The 12,899-nt window shown below is 40.8% G+C and overlaps 1 long non-coding RNA gene across 1 annotated transcript in view; it reads right to left on the bottom strand.

Moving 5' to 3' along the window:
• LOC117314438 (uncharacterized) overlaps positions 1 to 12,899 on the bottom strand; it is a 420,056-nt gene that overhangs the window by 253,638 nt on the left and 153,519 nt on the right. The window lies entirely within an intron of this gene.

The following is a 12,899-nucleotide window of genomic DNA, read 5'->3' as shown; positions in this document are numbered from 1 at the left end:
AAAAGAATCTTCTGTAGGGTTTCCAACTTTTTGTTTTGTTAAATAAGAACATATTTTTAAAATAGTTGCCATTCTCCTATCACTATATTTTGTGAAACAAACGACATTTAATCAAAATCACAGAATAATGGATACTTCTTTACACTGACTAAATTTAGCCTTATGGGAAAAAAATTCAATATTTTCTATAGTTGCTAAATTTTACTGAGAGTCAATGAAAACTTTGTTATAGTCTGTTTTGGGTTTTTTTTAGTGAACCACTGCTCAACATTAGGCTGCAGGCACACAGATAATACAGGATACAAATGATTATTTAAACATAGGAGAGGGCTTCGCTGGTCGCGCAGTGGTTGAGGGTCCGCCTGCCGATGCAGGGGACGCAGGTTCGTGCCCCGGTCCAAGAGGATCCCACATGCCGTGGAGCGGCTGGGCCCGTGAGCCATGGCCGCTGAGCCTGTACGTCCGGAGCCTGTGCTCCACAACGAGAGAGGCCACAACAGTGAGAGCCCCACGTACCGCCAAAAAAATTAAAAAATAAACATAGGAGAGGGACTTCCCTGGTGGTCCAGTGGTTAAGACTCTGTGCTTCCAATGCAAGGGGTGTGCGTTCAATCCCTGGTCGGGGAACTAAGATCCCATATTCCATGCGGTGTGGCCAAAAAAGTATTAAAATAAATAAATAAAATAAAATAAACATAGGAGGAAGCCTGACTAGTACTGTACATTTTTACTCAGACAAGTTATTTACAAAACCTAGATTCATATCAAAATACTTACGAAGCAATTTCTTGTCCACTAGTGGCTTTCTCAGAAAACAAAATTGTGATTTTTATAAAAAAGAAAAATGGTATATGTACAAGAGTACAAATTCAAATAAAAGTTAAAAGCCAATTTTAATGCTGGGCATCAAGATAAACAGCATGCATAAAATCTAAAAGGCACAGTTGACAAAAAATTGTTTTTCATTATAAAGGCAATGTTTTTCCAGTGGGTAGAACCAGGTTTTGGCTAGCAACATTTTCAGTAAATTAGAATATAGAAGCTGAAAATAAATAGAGGAAAAACGCCAGCATGGTCTTTTTCAGAAAGCATGTTTTAAGAGCCTGTACAACTTGAAGTTTATTTATCTCATTGAATATATTCTCCTCTGACCTCCCAATTACGCCATTCTCCCTGACAACAAACACCCAACTATCATCTCCTAAAAGAAATTAATCTGTGGTGAAGGATGAATCACAGTTGTATCATTAAGACCATGGCCTCGTTCCCTGGATATTAGCACTGCAAAACAATAAAAGAGTGACTGATTCAAAAACATTCACTGGGAGGCCCTTTTATTTAAGTTTTGAAAGATGGACAGTTTTACTTTTAAACTCAGAAGCAAATTATTAGAATCAATGGTGTAGCATATATACATTCAGTCAATAAATATTGTTAATAGGCATTGTGAGGCACTCAAAAATGAATAAGACACAGTCTCAACCCTCTAAGAACTCAAATATAGTAGTTAAATGCTACACATTCCTCCTCGGAGGCCATTAACGTAGGCCCAGTGCTGAGCTACCCCACAAGCAGATTAGGCCTGTACTGAGGACAGTGACAAAGAAAAACCGCCAATAAAATGAAGTTTTTAAATGTCATCTTTCATTTGATCTAGAGTTTTACTCTCAAAAAATTTAGAAAGAAGTTATCTTACTATCAGTATGTATATAAATTTTGCTCAATATTCTGTAATGGGAAAAGAATTTCAAAAAGAATAGATATATGTACATGGATAACTGAATCACTTTGCTTTACACCTGAAACTAATATAACATTGTTATTCAACTATTCTCCGATATAAAATTTAAAAATTTTAATGTCAAAAAGAAAACAGTAAAAAAAAAGAATACAGTGAAGAAAAGGGGGGAAAAGGGACTCACCTGATAAACTAGGTGATCAAGGTCAACACCAACAGTTATAAATCACATTGATAGCATGTATCCTTGATATAAGGTGATGAAAGGGGCACTTTAACTCTGTGAACTTCCTCCGCAAAACTCATAACTCCAGTTTAATCACAAGAAAAATATCAGATTCCAATAGAGAGGCATCCTACAATGTATATTGACCAGTACTCCTCAACATTGTCAAGGTCATCAAAAACAAGAAAAATGTGAGAAATTATCACAACCAAGAGAAGCTTAGGGAGACTTAACAAGTATATGAAATGTGGTCCTGGGTCCAGGATCCTAGATGGGACCCTGGAACAGGAAAAAGGACATTAGGTAAAAACTAATGAAATCTGATTAAATGTGGACAGTATATCGCTATATCAATTATGTTCAATGTATGGATACTTGCACAATGTGTCTATATTGTAATGTAACAGTGTATAATATTGTATACAGTGTATCAACATAATGTAATACTATATCAATATTGGCTCAATGTATCTCTATTGTAGTGATGTATTAATGTTGGTTCATTAATTGTGCGAAGTGTATCACACTAATGCAAGATGTTAATAGGGAAACTCTGGGCGGGAAGGAGGGATATATGCAAACTCTCTGTACTATCTGCTCAACTTTTCTGTGGGAGAGTAATTTCACACTGAGGTGTTACTGGTCACTAAAGCCTTAAAGAGGTAGGTACTGCACCACTGTAAAAAAAAAAACCAATAGACGTTATTAAATTACTTTCCCACCTGTGTGCCCCCTGCCAGGGCAAGCCTGCATTGGAATTGGTCACTGAATCTCAACTTCTGTAGGAGTGGAGAAAGCAGTTTATGGTACAGCATACTGACCCTAGGGAGGGTCCAGCTGGGGCTGCACAGTGTGAATGTTTTGAGGGAATGTGGACGTGGGGGAAGGGAGAGAGAAGACACAAGAAATGTAGGCAGCTAATTATCTCAAAACTGCTCTGGGGCAACCAATGTGAGATCCCTCTGGCTTTAAAGGTACTTAAAATATTAACAAAAGCTAAGGTAAAAGCACAAATAATCATTTAAAAAGAGCAAATAGTCTCCCTCCTGTGTTACCGGCCAGGGGAAGCCTTCATTCTCCAACCACTCTGGCCAGGGGAAGCCTTCATTCTCCAACCACTCTGCGAGCACCTCTGCCTGCTAACCCTCCTCTCTGCTTCCACCCTGATGCAGCGGCAGTTCTCTGTGCTCTCCCTGACACTGTGTTCTGGACTGCCACCTTTTGTTGCAACTGCCAGTTTTGCAATCTTACAATAATCATGAGAAAAACAAAAACCTCCAGGGTTATAGTTATTCTACTTAGCAATAAAGCCCAAGTCACTGAGTCAGGAAAATTCAACAGATATACCTTAGATAGTATTTTCAAACATTGCTTAATGCAATGGAAGACACGAAGGCAGGAAAAGCACAGCTTGTGCCCTCACACTCACCATTTAGTGAAGGGGGTGAGTTGACCTCAAAGAAGACTTGGTGTTATGAACCTAAGGAACTGTGGCAATTAAGACGCCATTAACAGAAACAAGAAGATTGTGAATAGGGTTAGTTTCAGGAGGAGGGTATTTTGGGTGTCCTGGATTGCAAGCTCAGGAAAGAGGTTGAGATTAGAACTATCGACATGGAAGTTTTGCCAGATACCTTGTTTGCTCCTACAGATCCAGTCCCCACCCTTTTCCACCCCGCGACTTGCTCCAGGATCCCAACCTGTGCAGATGAACATGGGCCATGGTACCCTCTGGCTTCCCCTTGGGCTCTGTCAGCAGGAGACTGAAAAGAGGGAGAGTGAGGTCAGGGTGTTTATTCCCCAGGTTCCCTCTCTGTGAGGTTATCTCAGGCCGGCCATGTCATGCCCCTCACAGAAGGTCTTCAATCCTCCCCTCTTTCTTTCTGAGTTCCAACAACCTCTCCCACCCCTCTCCCTTCAGGCTTAAGGGGTTACAGCTACATATATGCTAGCTCCATATTCCTGTACCATCCCTTGAGGTTCCCCTAGACTCCCCTCACCCGTATATAATGAGTTCTAGTAAACTCTGCTAGAATTATCCTAATTTGAGTATGCCTTTGGTTTTCTCTTGGGACTCGGACAGAATCAGGAGTCCCTGAATAAATAATGCTTTCACCCAGAAAGGGAGAGCACAAAAAAGAAGTATCAGAGAAAATACTGCATGGGAATCCTTTGTACTTAAGAGGGGGAAAAAAAGCCACCGCAAAGGAAACCAACTGTGAGAGAGGATTAAAGAGTAAAGACAGGTCAAGTGGTGTGTGGACTCAGGCCAGTACCCATCCTGGCCCAGTCATTGAAAAAGACATGATAATAACAGTCATAAGAAGGAGAGTGAAGATAAACATGGCTCCTTTGAGCCTGGGTGCATGGATCTATGTCTTTCCAAGTCATACCTACTCTAGTCTCTCTTAGGTGGCACTAAGCAAAGACTTAGTGGCTGAGCGCACCCTCACCGACCATCAGCCACCAGTCACCACCCACCCACCAGGCACACCAGTCAACAACCCTTCATCTTGCCGTCCTACCCTCCAATAGTGACCCAGACTCTGCTGTTGGATGGAAGGGCTTATTCCCCAGCTGCTGAGAGTCCTGACAGCTGAAAGAAGTCAGCTGACAGCCCTCTGTGGAATCTTCTGTGCAATCATCATTACCAAAAGATTGCTAGACCAGTGAGAGAATGCTTCAATGTTCTATGTGACGGTTCTGTCTATGAATTGATTTTTCAGTCTAAGTGCATGGGATTTGGTAAATAGAAGCTGATGCCCCAAAGCTGCATTAAACATATATTTTCCAGTTGTTTGCTAAGCCATACAGCAGGAATCTGGGCTTTCATTGCTGCAAGTTGTTCAACTAGAAATGTAAAATGATTCATTAACGGAATATTTGATGTCAATCTATGTCTTCATAAAAGAAGGATTTCTATTTCTAATCCAGAAAATTTCTACACCTGCCAAAGACCAAATACCCCTAAAAACTCTCCCTGGTTTCTCAAAATAAATACTGACCTAATGATAACACATGTGAAAATTTTGGTTTCTATGATGTGATATGGATATGTCACTGACTGACATCAGACAAAAAGTAATGAAAAGTTTTTAAAGTCTTTATTTATTTACCCTTAAACAATTCATGCACGAGTTAACCTGAAATTCTTCCCACTTATTAAGTACCCACTCCAAGTCAGGGAGCATCTAGGCATCTTATATTATGCATGCATTCATTCAAGAATATCAATAGTTATTACTTGTTAATCCTCATAAAAACACTTTCAGGTGAATAATTTTCCATTATTCATTTACTTGTGCTCTCAGTAAATATTTACTGATTGCCTACTGTATGTAAAACTCTGTGCTAGGGACTGGGATACACAAGATGAACAAAAACACACACAACCCCTATATACGTGGAGCCTATGGCTTAGTGAAAGAGACCAACACTATTAAATATCACACAGTTAACTGTATAGTGATAAATGATATGAAAGAAAAGAATATCTTGCTGAGAGATGAAGAAAATCGTAGTCTGAGAGATTAAGCGATGTCTGGCATCCTGCCCCCTTTAGTGCGTGACCTGCTTCATAGCATTATGGTTGTCGCTGAGCTTCCCAAGCTGCCCGCTCTCACCACCAGCAGCCCGCTGTCCCCTCTGTGGGTGGACACCCACCCAGAGCTGCTCTGCACACACTGGGACCCAAGCCACCAGCTCATCAGCCTTGCTTCTGGAACATGATTAAGTTGGAGAGAGTGTCATCTAACTCTCAGGGCATGAAATCTGGCACTAGGACAATAATCTAAATAACATTGGCTTGGAGCTTACTTTGAAACAACCCTGCCACACTGAGAATCACAGAAGCACATTACATTAACCCTTTCAAAGCAATCACTTTATGGCTTACATTATAGCAGTCTGTATCCATGTCAACCTATTCATCTTTATAGCCCCACCGAGAGAAACAGTAAGCTAAATAAGTCTCTGTTTGGTAGAAAGGAAAAGAGAGAGCAAGAGGGAGAGAGGGAGAGAGAAAAAGCAGGAAGGGGGAGGGAGGGAGGGAAGAAGGAAGGGAGGAAGGAAGGAAGGGAGGGAGGGAGGAAGGAAGGAAGGGAGGGAGGAAGGAGGGAAGGAAGGAGGGAAGGAAGGAGGGAGGGAGGGAATGAAAGAAATCAACCTATGCTAATATTCCCACAATTATGGACCAAAAAAAACAAAAAATGTAGTATAACAACAGGGAGGATAATTTTCAGAAAAAAAATCAGCAAAATCAAATAATATCAATATTTCTACTCTGACACAAAGTTTTAAACCTAATTAAAATATAATTAATGTGCAATAGGTGGTATGAGTCCTAACTATATACACACAGATATATTCCTCTATTGGACATCAACATCTTTGCAACTGGTATGTCTGAAAAATGTAATAATCAGGTTGATTTTGTACGTGTTCCAGCATTTCTCAAAAATAAAACCTTTTCAGATTTGCCAGGTAAATTACACATCTTATTTAATCCGAATTATTAGGCTGGATACTATCTGTTATGTGGCAAGTTGCCTAGTTTAATCGTGACACTAAACAGATACGTTATCAGGGCTGAATTATTCATTGTGCAAAGCACGTGTGCTGTACTGGGCACCTGTTACAAAGCATCCTGCCACTTCCCAGACCTGGCAAATGGGGGATCAGGCAAACGATGACACTGAGAGCACGGTTACACTTGTTATATAAAAATATTAAATTACGATGAATTCCACAAAAAAATAGGAAAAAAGATCAGCACTTCCTCTGAGTAGCCCAAGTTCCTGATTTTGTTTGTGGGAACACTTCTCAATGTATAAACTTGGGAATGATAACTACAAGCTTCCTTCGGGTAACCTCAAAGACAAAAAATGAAGACTCTAAATTAAACTAGCAAGAGGTTCTATCGCTTTCTGATTTTATAAAATTTCTTGGTAGTTGCCCTGCGAGGAATAGTAGAGGAATCATCATTGAATTATTTTGACTCACATCCATTTGAAACTACAGGTTATAAATTGGTGTCAGGCTATGACAACTTTGCCATCTGTTCTAATCACTCATGGAAGAATAAAAAAGACAATTATAAGATTGTTACCTTAATGAATAGATCCATAGGAAAGAAAAAAGGAATCTTGCCTTAGGAAATTTTCTTCTGGCAAATTATGATTTGAAACGTGAGACCAACCCTGTAACTCTTTATAATTTTCTTACATTTGTTCAAGCCTTTATTTGTAAGTCAGGTTTTGATTTAGTAGGCAGCGGAAAAAATAGGCTTTGGTATATAAAAGTCAAAAACAACAACTATGACAAAAAATTCCCATGACGTAATACAAGCCCTTCTTAAGCTGCTCCAACCATTGATCTGATCAAGGCTACAACACAGCAACCCAACCCAGAAGAAGGCCCCTTGGCTGGTGCTGCATGGAAGCTAACTCCAACTCCGTGAGGGGGAAGGGACCCTCTCAAGAAGACACCTCTGGGTGGAAATCTTTCTTTCCCCAAGGAAGTCTTTCCTTCTTTAGCTTCTCCCTGAAGAACACAGTGTTAAGAAGGACTCTGAAGCCTCATGCCAGCTTGGAGAGAGTGTCATAATTAATTGTCACTGTCTTCCTTGGTCATGAAATGCCAAGAATGTGTCAAATATGAGTTCTGCTCATTATGTCATTTCTGATCTTCTTCCAGAGTAGCTCTCCTCTCCTTTGATGACTTAACCCTCTGAGGTAACACATTCTTGTCTTAGATAAGAATCATTTGTGAAGGAAGTTTATCATTCCCTTGGTCCCTACTCTTAAAGTTTACTTTAGCAATCACAGAGAAAAAAAAAAAAAAAAAGCCCTTCCCATTAATTGCTCTAAGCTTTAAAAGCGGGATAAAACCTAGCAATATCTCTTAATTAGGAAAAACGTCATAAAAGCTGAGAAACTCCATCAATTGTTTGAAGTAAAGAAAAAAGGGAAATATGCATGATACGCACATACTTATCTCAATTAATCTTCATAATAATTCTTCAAAGAAGTTATTATCCTCATTTTACAGTTGAAGAAACAGCTTCAGAGATATTGAATAAATTCTTTAATGTCTCAGGGCTAAAGTATCAGCCTAGGTCCATTTGTCCCCAAATTACAGATGCTTGAGTGAGCCACACACAAGATTTGGGGGATATCTTTGGCAACACTACAGCCTATGGAAGCCGGTTTACTAGTGCCAGTGTCATGGTACAAGTTTTAGAAGTACTCCTTTCACCAGTCCAGATGAACTAAATGCTTTCTCCTTAGGTCTTTCCACATTTTTCTTTTCACTCTTTACCTAGCTAAGTCCTACTAGCCCTTTATGACTCAGATTAAATTAGCCTCTCCTCCAGAAAGTCATTCCCAAGTTTCCAAAAATGCACCTGTAAAACCGAGGAGTTACCTCTGTCACCATTTTGATAATTGTCTTTTCTATATTCTTCATTATACTATAAACTCCTCGAGGGCAGGTCCATGTCTTCTTTACCTTTGCATCTTCAGTATCTAACACGACGCCTAGCCCATTAAAGGCACTCAATATTCACTGAAGGTAATTAAGAAAGGAGGCGAAGTGTTTTAATTTCAGTATCTGACTGTGCGAAACTGGTTCGACTTTTGACAACCTAAATAATAAAGTGGCTAATAACTTGGGAAGACTGAACTGAGGCTGCTGTTTAGTCAATAATGTAACGAGTGTCTCGAGTCTCTTTTCAGTGTTTAGGGCCTTGGGGGTCCTGTAGTTAAACGAAGGCCAAGTATTGAAAAACGAAGGCCAAGTATTGGTCAAGCTCACAGAACCTTATGAGATTTAGCTCGTACCACGAGCCCCACAGCACAGTGGGAGCTAGGGACGAACATCGTCTGCCTAAGTCTAAAATGAGCCTTTATGAGTTTAGGAAAGAGGAAAGACTTCTTTTTCTAGTTCTGCATTTCAGTTTCCTCTTGTTCAACTCTCTACCAACACAATTCCCAAACCACTTTCGTATTCCAAGGGGCTGGGAGAAAGAGATGCAGTCACTGTAATGGGACTGCAGATTCACTCATGACCACCTCTCTATCTGGCAAAAACACAGAGCACGTCGTTTTCCAATTGAAATGGTCACACCCCCCGCCAAGCCTCCATGTACTATTCCTCCATGTGCGGAATGGTCTAACCTCATTTAATATATCATCCAATCTAATAAACGAAGCAATCCTTTATTAGGTATCATCTTTTGGGTAAAACATTCAGTCTATCTTAATCCTGCCTTTTCTCTTATGTACACACACCACTCTCCTGTCGAAGTTGACCTCTGGGGTCACAGTAGCCGCTGAATGAGTGGGTGAATGAATGACCTCATGCAGGCGGAGTGAAGGGACCGTCACTTCCTCACGGTACCCTCCAAGCGCTTGCAGGTCCCACTGTGGAATGGCTGGTCTGGCACACGTAATGGATGTAGGTGACCTGGTCTACCTGTGGGCATTCTGCTGATCTCCATGCTGACATCTGCAGCGGTAGATTTGTGGACTCTCTTCCTTGACTTAGCCAGGGCCTGCTAGAAGATTACTGCTGACGCCGTGTGTTAACCATCTTTCTAGCCTCTGCAGACTTGATGCTTCAACATCTGCCCTGTGTGTATATGCTGAAACACCTTGTTCTACACAGCACAATAACAGGCTTGAGTCTCCCTTGTCACTAGTCCCCTCCTAGGGAGGCGGGAGTCCCCCTTCTGGGGTTGTAGAGTAGAGGCTTTTCAAATACAAACAAGCCAACCTGGAGTCCACACCTGCAACCTTTATTAGGTTCCTCAATTAGGCTCTCACACTCCAGGCCCACTGTATACCTGCCCTAATCACCCCAGGGCCAGGTATCACACAACTAGGGACATCCCCCTAGGATGCAGAACTGCTGAAATTATTCAAACTAGCCAATCCTAAGCTTGTATACCCTGTCTCGCCTGTTCCTTCCCATAGAAACCAAAAAAAAAAAAGGACTCTTGCCCATAGTTCCTCTCCACTCCCCTCCCCCTCCCTTCGCCTCCCTACCACCCCACCTTCACTGCGCTACCCCCGGTCCACCTCCTGACCAGCCTCATTGCTTCCCCATGTTGCTGCCCCCGCCATGGCATGCCCCTTCCTCTCAGGAACCGTGGGCAACAAACTAGTTTTCCAATGGCTATGGTCTCCTCATCTGCTGACCGTACTGCGTCTCAAATCTTCTATGAACCCACTACATTTTTAAACTCTCAGCTTCCTTTCTCTTGGCTTTCGATGGCTATGCCCCATTCTAAGTCTCTGGTGCATCCTCTGTGTGGTCCCCCAGGCTTGGGTACTCCACCCTCAGCTTCCACTGTGAGGTCACCATGGCCCTGAACAGGCGTAGGGTTGTCTAAGGCAGGCATTCTGATTCTCCGCTCGACGTCTATGCCACACGGGGATTGAGGGAGACTCAAAAGTCAAAACAGACTTGCTGTCTGGCCACACTGTCCTATCGGGCTGCCACACATCGGTAGGGGGCACTCTTCGTGGGGTCCCAAACGAGAAGGTGAGCATATTATCCCTAACTTTGGTATTTCCTCAAATTTTGAAAAACATCATCTGTGCTCTGGCTGAAAGCCTGGGGCAGAGAGCCGTCTTCCTTCTCTTGTCTTCTTTCTACATCTCTTTCTGTTTCTCACTATTCCTGGGTCCAGGAGCGTTGGCCTTTCCCACTTTCTCCTCCTGTTTACCCCTACAGAACTGTTCTAAATCTCTACTTTCAGGTCCCTCAAGCTTGGTTCTTGATATGTTAAAGAGGGAGACCAAAATAAAGAAGATTAAATAATTCTTCTCCCTGCTCTCTCACTCCTCCCCTTCCTCCTTCCCCCCCTCCCCCCTCTTTCCCCAGCCCCCCTCTTTCTCCCTATCTCTCTCATTCAACCAAGATCTTACTTTCTTGTGTATTATACTATCCTCTCCTACCACAGAAGGGTAAGCTTCATGGCTTAGACTAAAAATGGAAGAGAACAAGAAGAAGATATTTTAAGTAAGAAATTTCATCATTTTACACTTGCAACAATGTTATTCCTTTTATATCAGCTTGTGATTACAATCTTCAATCTCATCTCATAGGTATGTGTCTTAAGACCTCCAAGCAGTGATCGTCATTCCCCAGAAATAAAACCCCTCTCCCTTATCTCGTATAAAAGATCGAGGAGACAAATGCCTCAAATTACAAAGAATATATATATCAACTAAGTGAAGGTGAAAAACATTTTATAAAACAGGGCTGTAGGTCATTAGTAAGTGGTTCTATTCCTTAGATAAAGAATGCTAGATGCGTGACTGTAACATTACATAAACCCAGAGCAAATCCAACGCGCCTCAATTTTTAGATAGAATCTAGAAATCTCACCTAATTCTGACTTATACTATCCTCAGATATAACATTAATATTTTCCCCCCACTTTACAGCTGAGCGATTGTAATAGTTTTGGGAGAGACTCTCAAAAGCTTGTATGTGAAAGTCATTATTTAAAACACATCTCTTAATTTTCTGACAATCTAAGACACTCTCAGCCCTCCCAAATATATTCAAATCTGTGCTGAGAGCTTTTTCACACATTACAGTCCAGCTATCACGTTCACATTTTTTTTTCTGCTGATAGTTGCCTAGAAAATAGATTAGCCAGACACTAGGCGTGAAAACGTACGAAATGTGAGAAAAGTGAGATTTAATATTAAAGTCAAGCAGTGAAATTTTTTTCTCCTCCATTCTATGAGTGTGTGTGTGTGTGCATGTGTGTGTGTGTGTGTGTGTGTGTGTGTGTGTGTGAGTGTCCGTGCCAGCAAGCCTCTCTGCATACATGGAGTCCCTATGTGCTATGTGTGGGTTCTTATTCTTACTTGAGATTTGAGGAAAAATAACAGGTTTTCCAGTTTTTTAAAAAAGGGCCTACAATAAAAAGTTAGTTTGGATATGCATAGCAAGAAAGGCTGCAGTGAAATGCCACAAGATGTTAACGAAGTACAGACTATGTTTCTATGGCCTCTACTTTCCAAATTTTCCACCATGTTATACTAAAACATTTTTTAAACACTGTTCTGAGAAATTCCAGAATAAGAGCTCTCACTGAAGTTTTCAAATGCTGATTTGGGTTATTTATGAGGACAGTACAGGTAGAGCACACAAGTTGAGGGCTGCCAGCTTTCTAGGATGAGTTTCTAAATGCAAGATATGGAATTTTATTCATGCCCAATTAAAGTATGGAAGTGGGCAAAGTATAATGCAGCTGTCACGGGGATGCTTGAGAACAGAGGCCCCAGTTTTACAGATCTTAGAATATCTCAAAGCCGTGTTGTTCAAATTTCAGATAATGACTCACTGGGGGTCATGAAATCAAGTCAGAGGGTCAAGACTTGCATTTTTTTAAATGAAGAAAATAGAAAATAGTATATGAAATATTAGAACATAGCCCTTCCAATAAAGGCACTGTTTGTGTAAAATATATGTAATATGTGTATTTGTGTATGTATATTAAATATTTGTACACATATACTCATATGTATATATATTTATAAATATGTAAATATAAATATATATATTTCATAGATTGTGAAGTAAAATATGTTCCTTACTGTAGTTTACATAAATCTTTCCAAAAAGTTTAGAAAATGATATTCTAAAATATCCATCACGGGGCTTAATACACAGTAAGGGTAGCCGAGTGGACACACACACACACACACACATACACACACGTGCTCAATTAACTGCAGCTACTTCTACCCCCTCACATTTTCCTCTGGGGGAGATGGTGTTTTACTTAACAAAGCACTTCACTGCACCATTTGCCTCCAAAAAGATGAGCTTCTGGAAATTTGGAAACAAAGAGAATGAAATTGCTCTGCATAATGAAAAGCATTTTGAAGTTCCCGGTCACCACCCAGAAATGGA

The sequence above is a fragment of the Tursiops truncatus genome, chromosome 12, assembly GCF_011762595.2.
Source record: "Tursiops truncatus isolate mTurTru1 chromosome 12, mTurTru1.mat.Y, whole genome shotgun sequence".
Classification (NCBI taxonomy): domain Eukaryota; kingdom Metazoa; phylum Chordata; class Mammalia; order Artiodactyla; family Delphinidae; genus Tursiops; species Tursiops truncatus.
This window is presented reverse-complemented; position numbering and strand designations above follow the sequence as displayed.